This window comes from Heterocephalus glaber, unplaced genomic scaffold (genome assembly GCF_053883595.1).
Source record: "Heterocephalus glaber isolate CG9 unplaced genomic scaffold, H.glaber_assembly_v1.0 deba00001689, whole genome shotgun sequence".
NCBI classification, from domain to species: Eukaryota; Metazoa; Chordata; class Mammalia; order Rodentia; family Bathyergidae; genus Heterocephalus; species Heterocephalus glaber.
In genome coordinates this window covers 6,866,889-6,881,234 of record NW_028258414.1, presented here as the reverse complement: position 1 = coordinate 6,881,234, position 14,346 = coordinate 6,866,889, and positions in this window count along the sequence as shown.

Genomic DNA, 14,346 nt, shown 5'->3' with positions numbered 1-14,346 from the left:
CATCATGTTCCTCTATTTTTTTATCTGTGTCCTCTCTAGATTTATTAATCATGTCTTGCACCATGACCAAAATCTTTGCTGTTACCTGAGTAATTATTTCTGATTTCATTTTTCCCAGATCCTCTTTTGTTGCCAGTTGAGAGAGTCTAGGTGGTTGAGTATCAGTGTTCCATCTCGTTTCCCTTTGGGGTTGCTGTAGGTGATCTGGAAGTCTGTTTTTGAGGCTTGTTTATGTGTCTTCTCATTTCCACGGCCCGGGGGGGGGTGCTTCTGCCACCCACGCTGCTCACCTTCTCTGCCCTAGGACCTTGGGATGGCAGCGGGGGAGCTTCCTTCTGGGTGCTGGGACCGGCTGAGCTTCACTGTCCTAGGAGCCTGGGATGGAGGTGGGGAGTTTCCTTCTGGGTGCTGGGACCGGCTGAGCTTCACTGCCCTAGGAGCCTGGGATGGAGGCGGGGAGCTTCCTTCCAGGTGCTGGGACCGGCCATTAATTCTTTATTTTATTTTATTTTATTTTATTTTGGTACCGGGGATCAAACGATTAATTCTTCATTTTAAATCCTAGATTTTTTGTTGCAGTTAGAAACATCTGCCCCACTCCAAGCAGAACATTTTTTCTAAATCATTCATGCTTTTATGATTTCATTGTTTTGACTTTTCAAACTGTTTTGTTTTATTTATTAGAGGCAAGTTCTCACTATATATTTCAGACTGGCCTTTAACTCACTATGTAGCCCAGTCTGCTTTTGAACTCATGGCGATCCTCCTGCCTCAGCCTCCTGAGTGCTGGGATGACAGATGTGCACCACCATACCCAGCCTTGACTGAAATCAGTCTTTGAGCCATTTCAGTTTATGCTAGTATACATCAAGGAGTGGAACCAGTTCAGCTCATTGTGTCTTCATGTGACTATGGAATAGTTCACCTTAGGACAATTATTGAATAGTTCACCTGAGGACAATTATTTTCAAATCCTACTTTATACTTTATATTACTACAGTATTTTTATAATGATGAATGTACACTTAATGTCTAAAAGTAAGTGAAGTGTTAAATAATGTATGTCATGTTCCTTTGTTGAGCTCTTAGTGGTTGTATTCTTTTGTTTGTGTTTTTCCTTGCCGTGGTGGTGGTTGAGCCCATGGCCTGTATGTGCTAGGCAGGCGCTAGTCACTGAGGCACCCCCCGCCTCCCATGGAAGCTTGGTGTTTTCAAACTCTTTAATTACATGAGAGGATTCTCAAGATAAAATTAGAAGTGAAAGCAAAATATAAAACAATAAACACCAAATGATTATAATTTTTAAAAAAAGAGCCAAAAGTGTGTGGTAGACCATGCTTGTCATCCAAGCACTTGGGAAATTGAGGCAGGAGGATTGCCATGAATTTGAGGCCAGCCTGAACTGCAGTAGCAAGACCTTGTCCCTCCAAAAAAGAATGCATGTATATATAAAAACAGCTAGATGGAAATATATAAAATATTGAAGCTGGGCATGGTGGTGCACACTTGTTATCCTAGCACCTTGGGAGCTGAGACAGAAGGATTGCTTATTTAAGGCCACTCTAAAAACAAAAATGTATGAGTAATATCTGTGTATGTGTGCATGTGTTTGTGGTGCTGGACACTGAACCCTGAGCCTTGCTCTTTGCTAGGCAGTAACTGTTACCACTGAGATACACCCCCACCCCTAAAATATGTCTCCATATGTAGCCAAGGCTGGCCTTGAACTCACTATGTACCCCAGGTTGGCCTTGAACTCATGGCGATCCTCCTGCCTCAGCCTCCCAGTATTCTAGGATTAAGGTGTACACCACCATGCCCTACTTTGATCATTTTCGTTGTATTCTTTTTTTTTTTTTTTTTTGGTACCAGGGATCAAACTCGGGTCTTTGCACCTATGCAGCAGGCGGCAAAACCACTGAGCTAAATCTCTGGCCTGCTTGAATCATTTTCTTAGAGAGATATGAGCCAGATCCCACCACTGTAAAAATAAATAAAATAAATAAACCTTGTAATGTGTGATTTGTTGATGATAGAGACCACCAACCATACTGTTTACCAACAGTATTTCATTCAATTATTTTTTTTGGACAGTGAGTTGCTGTGCAGTTCAGACTGGGTTTGAGCTCACTATGAAGCCCAGGTTGGCCCTGAACTCGAAGTGATCCCCCTGCCTCAGCCTCCCAAGTGCTGAGATTACAGGCAAGCACCACCATGCATGGCTCACTCACTGGTTTAAATATCCAGCAAAGCTTTTTGCCCAAACCACTTATAACTATGTTGTGGTCAATGTGGTGGTTTTTCTAATTTCTATCATCTCTTCTACACTTCTTGGTTAGTATTTTTCTTTAAAATGTCATTTTTCTTTTCCTCTCTTTAAAAAACTTTTTTGGAACAAATGGATTTTTTTTTTTTTTTGATACCAGGAATCAAACTCAGGACCTTGTGCTTGCGAGGCGGGCGCCGTGCCACTGAGCTAAATCCCTGGCCCCCAAATCGATTCTTTTGAAATGACTTGATGTTAGGTCTTTTCCTATCACTTTATTTCATAGTCAAACAATCCCAGATCTGGGAATTGATTCAAGGCAATTCCCTTGCCCTCTCAAAATGTTACATCCATTTTTAAGCATTTCCTTACTTTCTGTACATCCAAAGCAAGAGCCCCTAGGTCACCTCTACTTCCCTTGCACCAGCCGTGATATCGGCCGTTTCCCTTGGAGCCTTCCATTGTAATTTGTTTTTGGTCCCGGGGATCGAACTCAGGTCCTTGCGCTTGCACAGGAGGTGACAAAACCACTGAGCTAAATCCCCAGCCCCCTTCCATTGTAATTTAAAATAATATAAACCAGAACAAATCCCTTCTTTCCACTACTTCTCTTTGCTTCCCAAATTTGTTTGCTATGCATTTTTTCATTGTCAGGATTTATATTATGGCGTTTTGATCTGTGCTTAGAATTAAACTAGTTGCCTTTGCCTGTAGGTTGATTCTAAAAAGTGGAAACTGTCTGGGTGTGATGGTGCACACCTTTGGAGGTGGAGGCAGGAGGACTGCCATGAATTCAAGGCCAGCCTGGCCTATATAGTGAGATCCTGTCTCAAAAACAAAACAAATAAACAAAAAATTAAAAACCAGTAACATTTATTTTATGATTATGTATAGTATTCCTGTAGAAACAAGTACATATCAGATCTCAAAGTTTAGAGTGGATGTGAGTCACCTAAAGGTCCTATTAAAGAGTCACATTCCCGAGCCCCACCCCTAGAAGGTTTTCAAGCTGCCAAATGATTCTAAGACATTTGAAACAAGTGACTGGGGTGCATACAGAAGGAAATGTAATTCTATCTTGTTACAATTTGGCAGCCTAAGAATCTGCCAAGTGTCAGCCCCTGTTTTCTTTGTAGCTGTATTTTTTTCTGGGCCAAATTGGCCCAAACTACAATATTTATTATATCCTATATCATCCTCTTTCTTAGATTCTTTAAAGATTCTTTTTATACTTTCTAGAATAATTTTTTTCACATTAAATGTGTAGGTAAAATTTCTGAGCCATTTTGCAAAAATGGCTTCATTTTGTCCTCTTATTTAGTAGATGGCTTGGCTTGACTAATGAGAAGTCTGTTGTTGGTCTGACTTGTATTCTTAAAACAAAATGCTTTTAGCCAGGAGTGGTGGTGCTTGCCTGTAATTCCGACACTTGGGAGGCTGAAGCAGGAGGATCACTGTAAGTTCAAGGCCAGCCTGAACTACATAGCAAGACCCTGTCTCAAAAAGAAAAAAAAAAAAAAAAGACAAAATGCTTTTTCCCTAATTCTTTCAGGATTTTTCTGTAATGTTGGGATTCTAAAATTTCATCATACTGGGCATGGTGGTGCATGCTTGTAATCCCAGCACCCAGGAGGCTGAGGCAGGAAGGTCACCATGAGTTCAAGGCCAGCCTGAACTACCTAGCAAGAACTACAACAACAACAACAATTTTATCATGATGTGCCTTTGGTATAGATATATTTTCATTATTTCTACTTAGTACTTAATGGGTTCCTTTAATCTGAAGACAGTTACCACTTTTTAGCCAAAGGTAATTTTCTTTTGGTATATCTTTTATTATTTCTTCTTTTTATTGTTGCCCCTGCTGGTGTTGTTGTTGTTGTTATTATTTACTTACTTATTTTGTAGTACTTGGGATAGAACCCAACGCCTTCACACTGAGTCCTTTTTTATTATTTTTATTTTTATTTTGTGATAAGGTCTTGCTAAGTTGCCACGTTGCCCAGCCTAGGTTCAAACTTGCAATCTTTCTGCCTTACCCTCCTACAGTGCTAGGATTACAGGCATGCACCATCATGCCCAGCTAGATAAAAATTTGTTATTCCCATTATAATGATGTATAAATATTCACAGATCAAGCTGAGCCAATGTATTGTGATAACATTTCCTGACTTATACATCTGTTTGGTTTTTGTAGGATTAATAATCACTTTATATATCATTTAATTTTTCTATAATAAATTCATCTTCGAAACTGTACCACATATCTTCAGCTTGGTGACTGGGCTCTGGGAAGAGTCCTCTCCTCTGGAGAGCCTCCCTTTCCAGGCTGCCAGGGCCCATCCTTCTCCTTTCTGCACCCCTCTAGGTCTGCCCAGCCTCTGGCCTGGCCTCCGAACACAGCAGCCCAGCACCTGTCCGCAGGGCAGCTCTGGTTGGTGCTGAGTTCCTGCAGGCCCAGGTGGATGCTTCCTTCCGTGAGGCCCCAGTCTGGCCAGCCCAAGATGGGTATCAGGAAAGGTCTAAAGTATGACAGAGCTGGGCCCAAGCTGAGCCTTGCATGGGCAGATGAAGGAGAAAGAGGAACTATTTCAGGGATAGCACAAGGGACAGACTGTCTCGAGTGAGAGAACATCCGTATTGGGAGGGAAGCTGTTTGTCCTGATGTTTTTTTTTTTTCTTCATTAACTTTATTGGTACATTTTAGGTATACAGTAGAGTTACATCCATCATTCGGATTGTGTACCTTTACATGATGTATCTTCGTCCTTATTTTTTCCCCCTTCCCCTGCCCTCCCTTCACCCCTTCCACCCTTCCCTATTTACAAAGACTTTGTTTCCATTTTTTTCCTTTTCTCATATTTTTTCTTTTCCCTTCTTTTCTTTCCCCTATGCTGATGCTTTTTCATTATGGCAGTGTGTCCAAGTCTGGTCCTCGCATTGGCACCAAGAGGTGCAATTATTCAACTGAGGTTCAGAGAGGAAAAGTCACTTGCCCAGAACGTGGCTGAGCAGGAATACAGTTCAACTGTCTGATTCCTGAGCCTAGAGAAGTTCGTGGGTGGCATTGTAATCCTAGAAGTGGGTATAGGTTAGGGCCCTGGCCAAGCCCCAGCCTCTGTCTGAAAGAGAAGGCAGTGACGTAAGCCTGGGCTGTGATCCAGCAGAGTGACCTCATGCTGGTGCAGGGGGATGTCCAGGTGATAAATGACAGGTGGCTTCACGCCCCCACCCATTACACACAGCGCTCCCACCTCATGCACCAGCCTTTCTCATGCAGTGTTCCTGCTGGTCCTCCCTGCCAGCTACTCTGCTTTCAACTGGATGCAAGCCTTCCCATCTCTCTAGGCCTCACCCGGAGGACACCAGAGCCTTCCCGGCTTTGAGTCTGCACTTCTCCCTACCCCAGTACCCAGCCCCCAGAGGTGCTAGTGCAGGTTGGCAGAGTGAATGAGTGAGCACACAAGGCAGGAAATCCCTATCCTCCAGGGAGACAATGCCTCCACCCCTGCTCCCTGCCCCCTCACCTCCTTGGCCCCTTCCCTGGGCCGGGTCAAGGCCTCGCACAAGTACCAGATGGGGTGTGGGAGGGCACAGGGCACAGGGCAGGGTGGGCAGGGTTGGGAAGGGCTTAGAAGCTGGGGCACCAGGTCACCTTTGGGAGGAGGAGGCTTCCTGCCTGCCTTCCCACCCAGGCAGTGGGTGGAGGTGAATAGGAGCCATCGTCTCTCCAGAGGAGCTCATGCCACCAGATGCTTAAAGAAAAACAAAAATAGCTCCTACTCAATAAGTACTTTACCAAGAGCCAGATGCAGATCTTAGTCTTTTCCACATATTGATAACTAACTGAACCTTCGCAACACACCAAGAGAAATGCTCTTGTTAGGTCCATTTGACTGCTGGGGATACTGAGGCACAGAGTCGAGTGGCCTAGCCACGATCATACAGTAAATAAGCTGTGAGCTGGGTCCATACTCAGGTGGTCCAGCAAGAGTCCCTGCATTTAGCCCTCACATTTGCATCCATGCCAGTGATGGCGAACCTTTTAGAGCTTTCGGTGATAACAAACAGCTCGCTGCAGCACATGTGCCATAGGTTTGCCACCACTGCACTCTGCCAATCCCACTGGCACCTGCCATGGCCAACACAGACACCACCTTTGTCCCTGCTCTGCCTCCTTGTCAGGTCATTAGGCTCTTCATCCTCTAAGCACCAGAGTGTGGGTTAGGACAGATGTCACCCCTGCTGTTGTCCTTTGCTGCCTGCCCTCTGGTTATGTCTTTAAATGTGGGCTTGGATTTTTTTTATTATTACAGTATGTACATGCTTGTGAAGTATAATGAATACGTTCATTATGGGGAATTAGTAGACATACATATTGCTTCCCCTTCTCCTTAATCCTTAATCCTTTTTGCTTCCCCTTCTCCTCTCCTCCTTCTGGCCTCCCTCCATACTAGGGAAGCATCCAGTTACCTTGACTCTCTGTTTCACAGTTCTTGGTGTGTCATCCACCAAACAGTTTCTCCAGGGCTCAGGATTTAGCTCAGTGTTGCCTCTGCCTGCCTTGCAAGCCCAAGGCCCCGAGTTCAATCCCCAGTACCAAAAAAACCAGTTTCTCCAGATGTCCTTACCATTTGGGCTGATAGAGGATGCTTCAATTTTCCCAGGGCCCTGTGCATTGGAACCACCTAGGGAGTTTGTTGTTGTTGTTGTTGTTGTTGTTGTTGTTGCTCCAATGCTGGGGATTAAACCCAGGGCCTTTGCACTGAGCTGCGTTCCCAGCCCTCTTTTTTTAGACAGTTTCACTAAGTTGCTAAATTGTCCAGGTAGGGCTTCAACTTGCAATCCTCCTGCCTCAGCCTCCCAGTATGCCAGGATTAAAATTGTATACCTCCACATCTGGCTTACCTGGGGAATTTTAATAATGACTGAAGCCAGATAACCCCAGAGATTTTTTATATAATTGATGTAGAGTGTGGTCTGAGCATGGTGAATTTAGAAAAGCCCTCCATTAACACTCTTAGAAATCTTGAAGTTTCATTTAAGGGCAGTTGGTGTGGGAAAGCAGGAAGAGCATGGGCTTTAGAGATGGACAGGCAAGATTCATACCACCACTCAACCACTTACAAGCTGGTAAGTTTAGGTAAGTCAGATTCCCCAAGCCTCAGTTACCTCATCTGTGAAAGGGGAGAGTAGCAGCCATCTTAAAGTAATGTACTTGGTGATGGCACACGTGTGTAATCTGAGCACTTGGGAGGCTAAAGCAGGACAACTTTCCTGAGTTTGAGGCCAGCCTAGGTTATATAGTGAGTTCAAAGACAGCATGACCTACATAATGAGATTCTATCTTAAAAAACCAAAAATAGGGCCAGGGATTTAGCTCAGTGGTTCCACTGGCTGCCTCACAAGTGCAAGGTCCCGAGTTTGATTGCTGGTATCAAAAAAACCCCCAAAAATAAAATAGTAAAGGACTTCCAGGAAGATGGCATAGAGGTGAACAGCAGAGAAATAGCCTCTCTGAGATTTGGTGTCCAGATGCTGGACCATAGCAACGTGAGGAAGAAAACAAGGAGGGGAGTGGATCCCTGGGACCCAGCAAGGATCTGAAGTGATAAGTGAAGCCCATCAGGGGAGTGAAGAGAGAGACTTCAACTCAGAAGAAGGAGGTCCCAAGCATACTTTCTTCCTGAGCCCTGACTCACTGTGTGGGAGGGGCAGCTCAAGCCTGCAGATGCATGGTGACTACTGGTGACGCCAGAGGCCTCACAGAGACATGCACCAGTGGAATGGAGCAGTGGACACAGTGGACTGCACAGACTAGTGAGTTCTTTAGGTTCAGATGTCCCCTAGGAGAGGGTGATTGGCCAGTAGCCATCTTGGAGAGAGGCCAACTGAGCTTGGAACTCAGCAGCTGCTGGTTGGCTCCATTTAGCAACTCCCAGTGTCAGGGTGAGGCAGAACCAAGTTCAAGCTGGCAGGAGGCACATAGAGTGTTGCAGGCTGAACAAATCTGGTTCCAACCTGACAGCCAGAAAGCAGCCTGAATTTCAGTGGAACTAAAGGTGCAGGCTTGCTGGGATTATCTACTACTCTGCCATAAATCTATGGCTAGTATGCTGGGATTAATCAACACAGATCTGGGCTCTGCCCACTCTGTCTACCAGTGACAGCAGAGACACATCCTGAAGTGGACATTTTTTCTCTTCTTTTCTTATTTTTTTGTTTTTGTTTTCTTCTTGATTGTTCTTGTTTTTATATGAGTGTGAACATTGTTTCTATTTTTGTTGTTGTTCTGTTCTTTTTTTGTTTTTGTTTTTTGAGACAGGCCTCAAACTTATGGTGATCCTCCTGCCTCAGCCTCCTGTGTGCTGGAATTACAGGCATGTGCCACCATGCCCGGCATATTCTGTTCTTTTTTTATTTCTTCCTTCTCTCATTCCCTCCTGCTTTCTTCACCAGTTTCCCAACATTTTCATAATCTTCCTTTGTTCTCCAGCCTTGTTTCTAATCTCTTCTTCTTCTTCTATTTCTCTATTTTTTCCCCTAACCCCTTTTAAATTTTCTCCCTTGAGGGTAAAGTCATAATATTAAGGGCATACTTAGTGTATACAGTTTTCTTGTTTGTTTTGGATTTTGTTATATAACCACAAATATAGTTCACACAGTTAAAAGTGGGAAATAAATAGATATCACAGTTTGTCATCCTCTAGGCTGTGTTTGATGGTGTTGTTATTGGTGATTATACTACTTTAGCCATGGTGGCATAATTGTTTTAATCAGTTGTTTTTCCTGATATGCCAAGACGGAGATTGCCTATGGGTCATAAACAATAATATTGGCCAATATCAAAGAACTAGAGGCTAGGCCAAATAGGCAGCAACTTATCATCCCCAATAAATTGAAGAGGTAGAATCTCACAACAGATTTAAAACTCAAATCCAGCTACACCTGGAAGGCATCTCTGACAAGTAGATATTCCCTAAGGGCTCTCAATACTAGCAATAAAGCTGTCTACCATCAGCAGTTTACAAGCATTAACCCAGGAATTAAACTAAAAATAAAATGAGAAGACACTTAAGCAAGATGTAACGCCAGACTTCCAGCTCACCAAAGGCAAACCCAGGAGGCAGTGAGGTGAAACAATTTGGAAGACACCCACCTGGACTCTCTGAAGTGGTAACAGTGGAAGTAATGGAGCACATGAATGAATATCTAGAAAAAAAAATCAAATCAGAAATAATTTCTCAGATAACTATAGAGATGATGAGCATAATGGAAGACATCCTTAGTAACTCTAAAGCAGATACAGATTTTAAAAAATAGAGGAGCTTAAGAAAATGATGGAAACCATGAACACCCAACATAGGAAAGAAATGGAATCCATGAAACATGCAAACAGATATCCATGAGATTCAAAATTTCTTTGAAACTGTACACAGCAGAATGAGCCAATGTGGGGGCAGAATATTAGATATGGAAGAAAGGATTGTGGTTAGTGATCATGAAAACAAAGATTTCTTAAAAATAGCAAGAGACCACAAAAAAATCAATTCAGCAGCTGCTAAATGATGCAAAGAAGAATAACATAAGATTGATCAAAGTCAATGAAAAAGCTGCAGATAGCGCAAATGACCAAAAAACCCGATCACATGCCAGGGTTGTAACTCAGTGGCACCATGCTTGCCTCACAAGCACAAGGTTGTGAGTTCAGTCTCCAGTACCAAAAAAAACCAAAAACAAACAAACAAAAACCTGCTCACAGAAAACTTCCCAAGTAGGGAAAAAGAATTTGACATACAGATAAATGAACTCCAATTAACCATGATCAAAAAAATTACCCCATTGCATATAATAGTAAAGATTCCAGAAATTGAACACGAGAATAGAATGTTAAAAGCTGTTACAGAAAAGAAACAAATCACCTATAAAGGAAACTCCATCAGAATTACAGAAGATTTCTCAACACAAACCCTCAAGTCAAGGTGAGCTTGGAGTGAAGTATTTCAACTCCTAAAAGAGAACAACCTCCAACCCAGATTGATATACCACAAAATTATCTTTCAGAATTGATGGAGAAAGAAGATACCTCCATAACAAAGAACCGGTAAAGAAATTCATGACTGCCAAACCAGCACTCTCAAATGTTCTAAAGGACATTCTAGAAAGAGATAATGGGACTATAACTCCATGAACCCCAAAAGAATGAATCTATCAGATAAGAAAAGTAAATTAAACAGAGGAGAAAAATTAAACAGAAGAGAAAAAAAGGAAACCAACAACAGAAAAATAACATGACAAGGATAAGTCAATACGTATCAGTTATAACCACTAATGTAATGATGGTCTAAATTCACCAATCAAAAGAAACACGCTAGTAGAATGGATCAAGAACCAAGATCCAACAATATACTGCGTATAAGAAACACATTTAATTCAAGAACAAATTCATAGAAAGGATGGAAAATAATACTCCATGCTACAGGAACCTGGAAAAAAGAAGGGGTGGCTATTCTATTTGCAGACAAAGTGGATTTCAAGCAAAGACTGATTAAGAGAAACAAAAAGGTCACTACATCCTTGCCAAGAGAATAATCCAAGAGGAAGAGATAATAATCATAAATATATATGCATCAAATACTAGGGCACCCAACTATATAAAACAAATATTAGCAGACATGAAAAGTGTAATACATGAAAGGCACTAATACAGTTGTAATGGGAGACCTCAATACTGCACAAACAGATCAGCCAGACAAAAAATCAAAAAAGAAATATCAGAACTGAATCAAACTTTTGAACAAAGGGACTTAACAGATGTCTACAGAGTGTTCCACTCCACAACGTCAGAATACACATTCCTCTCAGCTGTGCATGGGACATTCTCCAAAACAGACCACATACTAGCTCATAGAACATGCTTAAGTAAATGCAAAGGAATTGAAATTATCCCACACATATTATCAGACTATAGTACAATGAAATTGGGAATCAATGGTAAAAGAAACGTCAAGAACTTCATGAACACCTGGAAATTAAATAACACCCTCCTAAACAACCAATGCATCACAGATGAAATTAAAGAAGAAATCAGACTGTTTCTACAACTAAGCAATAATGCCAGTACAACATAATGGAACTTATGGGACACAATGAAAGCAGTCCTACGAGACAAATTTATAATGATGAATTCCCATATCAGAAAAACATAGCGAGCTCAAATAAACAACCTAATGTCGACCTTCAAGCTTCTAGAAAAAGAAGAGCAAGTCAAACCCAAAGCTTGTATGAGGGAGGAAATTATAAAGATCAGAGCAGAAATTAATGCAATGGAGACTAAGAAAACAATACAAAGAATCAATGAATCAAAGGGTTGGTTCTGTGAAAGATTAAGTAAAATTGACAAACCCTTAGCCAACCTTATCAAAAAAAGGAAAGAAAAGACTCAAATCCATGCAATTAGGAATGAAAAGGATGAAATCACAACAGATTCTGCAGAAATCCAGAAGATCAATATCTACTTGGAGAAACTGTCCTGTAATAAGATGGTAAACACAGAAGAAATGGACAGATTCCAAGATACATATGAAATAACCAAAGCTGAATCAAGAAAATATTACAATTCTGAGTAAACCAATATCAGCCAATGAAATTGAAGATGTAATTAAAAACCTACCAACAAAGAAAAGCCCAAGCCCTAATGGATTCACTGCTGAATTCTACAAGAAATTTAGAGAAGACCTAATGCCACTACTTCTTAAACCCTTTAATGAAATTGAAAGGGAAGCAATACTCCCATATTCATTCCTGGAAGCAAGCTTACCCTGATACTAAAGAGAAGGATCCAACCAAAATGGAGAATTATAGGCCAATCTCCCTAAGGAACATAGACACAAAACTCCTCAATAAGATTACTAGCAAACAGAATGCAGCAAATCATCAAGATTATACACCAAGACCAAGAGGTATTCATCCCAGGGATGCAGGGATGGTTCAATATATGCAAATCAATAAATGTTATACACTGTATCAACAGAGCGAAGGACAAAAGCCATATGATCCTCTCAGTAGATGCAGAAAAAGCATTTGACAAGGTCCAGCGCCCATTCATGATAAAAACCCTGAAGAAAATTGGTATAGATGGTCTTTATCTCAATCTGATAAAAGCCATATATGACAAACCAACAGCCAACATAATACTAAGTGGACAAAAACTGAAACCTTTCACTCTAAAAATCAGGAACAAGACAAGGATGTCCACCACCACTGCTCTTACTCAATATAGTTCTGAAAACATTAGCCAAAGCAATTAGAGAAGAGAAGGAAATAAAGATAGGAAAGGAAGAAGTTAAATTACCATTATTTGTGGATGGCATGATACTCTAAATAGAAGACCCCAAAAACTCCACCAAAAGACCTCTGGATTTAATAACCAAATTCAGTAGTATTGCTGGATACAACATCAACACTCAAAAATCAATAGCATTAAAAAAAAAATCAATAGCATTCCTATATACAAATAACAAACTGAGAGGGAAATTAGGAAGACCACACCTTTCACAATAATATTAAAAAATAGGAAATACCTAGGAATCAATCTAACAAAGGAAGTAAAAGACCTTTACATAAAAAACTACAGTACTCTGAAAAAAGGAGATTGAAGAGGATATCAGAAAACAGAAAGCTATGTACTTGGGGAAGAAAGAATCAATGCAGTGAGAATGGTTGTACTTTCAAAATTGTTATACAGATTTAATGCAATCACAATCAAAATACCAATAGCATATCTCACAGATTTAGAGAAAACAATCCTAAAATTCATTTGGAACCAGAAGTGACTTAGAATAGCAAAAGCAATTTTGGAGGGCTGGGGATTTAGCTCAGTGCTTTTGCCGCCTGCTGCGCAAGCGCAAGGACCCAAGTTCGATCCCCGGTACAAAAGAAAAAAAAAAAAAGCAATTTTGCAGAACAAAGGCAAGGCAGAGGGCATCACAATTACTGACTTGAAATTATACTACAAAGCTATTGTGATAAAGACAACATGATACTGGCCAAAAGACAGGCCTGAGAATCAATGGAACAGATTAGAAGATGCAGAAACAACTCCAGACATAGTCAGCCACTTTATCTTTGACAAAGGACCCGAAGGCCTTCACTGGAAGAAAGATAGCTTCTTTAACAAATGGTGCTGGAAAAACTGGCTTTCCTCCTGCCAAAGATTAAAACTAGACTCATATCTTTCACCATGCACTAAACTAAATTCGAAATGGATCAAAGATCTAAATATTAAAACAGAAACACTAAGTCTACTGGAAGATAGAATAGGTAGAACTCTTGAAGACATTGGTGTAGGCAAAGACTTTATGAACAAAAACCCTGACTACACAGGAAATATCACAAAGAATCAACAACTGGGATCTGATCTTATTAAAAAGCTTTTGTACAACAACACAAAAACACCAACAGAGTGAAGAGACAACCCACAGTGTGGGAAAAAGTTTTTCCTCAGACAAAGGACTAATATCTAGAATATATAAAGAATTCAAAAAGTCAGAGCCCCCAAATTAAAAAATCCAGTCTAAAAATGGGAATCTAAAATGTATAGAAACTTCTCAGTGGAAGAAATAGAAATGGCAAATAAAAATAAGAAAAAATGTTCACCATCACTGGTCATTCAAGAGATTCAAGTGATGCTAATTAAAACATCACTGAGATTCCATCTTACTCCAAAAAGAATGGCTGCTATCAAGAAATCAACTAATAATAAATGCTGGTGGGGGTGTGGGGTAAAAGGAACCCTTCTCCACTGTTGGTGGGAGTGGGGACTGATGCGAACACTGTGGAAATCAGTGTGGAGATTTCCCAAAAAACTAAAACTAGAGGTTCCATTTGACCCAGCTATTCCCCTTCTTGGTATCTTCCTGAAAGAATTAAAAGCATCTTAACTCAGTGATATATGCACACTCATGGTTTATAATGGCATAGTTTGTAATAGCTAAATCTTGGAAATAGCCCAAATGCCCATCAACCAATGAATGGATAAAGATGATGTGGTTTAAAAAAAAATACAATGGAGTACTACT